This window comes from Dipodomys ordii, unplaced genomic scaffold (genome assembly GCF_000151885.1).
Source record: "Dipodomys ordii isolate 6190 unplaced genomic scaffold, Dord_2.0 Scaffold3, whole genome shotgun sequence".
Lineage (NCBI taxonomy): Eukaryota > Metazoa > Chordata > Mammalia > Rodentia > Heteromyidae > Dipodomys > Dipodomys ordii.
In genome coordinates this window covers 33,505,288-33,507,078 of record NW_012267219.1, presented here as the reverse complement: position 1 = coordinate 33,507,078, position 1,791 = coordinate 33,505,288, and positions in this window count along the sequence as shown.

The window sequence follows — 1,791 nt, the reverse complement described above, 5'->3', positions numbered from 1 at the left end:
CAGAAAAAAAAACAAAGGTCTATATGCAAGTAGGGATATTTTTGCCATTAGAGAATATTATACCTAACATTTGGACACTTTACATTTGTGTTTCTTGGTATACTCATAAAGAAGAGCATAAAGGCAGGGAAAAAAACTGGCTTAAGCAGAGTTGTTAAGGCATCCATGTTATTTTCTTCTTGTACTGGGCATTGTCCTTTCGCTTTTTAGTGGTTGATTGGAGATCAGAATCCCACAGACTCTTTCTTGCGCAGGGTGGCTACCATCCTCAGATCTCAGCCACCAGAGTTGCTAGGATTACAGGCATGAGCCACCAGCACCCACTGATGCCTAATACTGTCCACGAGCTTTTTTTTTGCTCAAGGCTAGCACTCCACCACTTGAGCCACAGCACCACTTCCAGCTTTTCCTGCTTATGTGGTACCGAGGACTTGAACCCAGGATTTCATGCATGTAAGGCAAGCACTCTACCACTAAGCCACCTTCCCATGCCCCTGAATCTTCTGTTCTTATCTTACTTTGTTTAATAAAGAACCCAAGAGTTAGGGTTTTTTTCTCAGGTATAATAACTGAGTTTTGGAGGAAAAGAGAAAATTAAGCATTAAATTGTCAACATCTGTGGAAAATTCTGATGTTTGACTGGATAATCAATCATTATCTGGGGTCTAAAGTGGATATGTTTCAGGAGCGGCAAAGAAGGAAAGATGAGATCACTCCTATTATTAGCTTAACCAGCGCAGCCCACAGCACGTCAGAGATTGAGAAGATTCAGAGAAAAGGTGGCGCAATTCCAGATTATCGCAGAAGGAGGAGATAATCTAATTTTAAACAAAGTAATCGCAGTGGCTGAGATGGATGAAGGGTGTGGTGAACCAGGAAATTTAGATTAGTTCTAGTCTCTCGAAGGAAATCAGACACTTTGGGACCAGCAAAGTCAGATGAAGGGTGAAGCACTGCGGTTGGCAAAGTTCACCTCTTCTATATAGCTCACTCATCCTGAATACTGCATTTGTTCTTCCTGAATTTTTTCTGGGTGGAAAATAATGAAAACAAAATTATTTTTTTCCTCCAAATATTTCTTTATTAAGTGACCACATAAACTTCATAAGTGGCATAGTTATACTGAAGTCACAAACACACTTTAATCTTCACAATGATCATCATCATCATCTTAATCTACAAAGCTTATGAACTCTACAAACCTTAACAATAAGACGATTTCTTCCAAATTGGGTGATAGGTACATTTCTTTCCTTTTGCTTAGTGTTAGCTGCTCCCGCTTTCCCTCTCATCCCTCCCATCACTGCCCTTGAGTTGCTTAGTGCACGTCCATCAATGTCAGTGCAGCGGATGGGCCCCTCTGTTGTGTTTTTTCCCTGCTTTCCACTGGCTCTGTGCCCTCCTCCCAGCTTCTCGCAGATGCGCACACGTATACACCACAAAGTGCTAAGACAAATTAAGGAGAGGTCCTTTGTTTCCTTGTCTTAGGGGTTCTTTTCAGTCTATATATTATGTACATATGAAGAGGTGCTTGGATATTACAATTTGGTATTATTCTTCCAGGACTGATCTCTTTTGATTTCATTGTGTATGAGTATCTTGAGTCCTGTTTGTCATAGCTCATTGCTTTTTGAATCTAATATCTGCATATGAGGGAGACCCTGTGCCCTCTGTCTCTCTGGTCTTGCTTATCTTGCTCAACATGATTTGTTCTCCTTCCATCCATTTCCCTGCAAATGTCATTATGTTATCCTTGCTAATGGCTGTGTTATATTCCATTGTATATAGGTA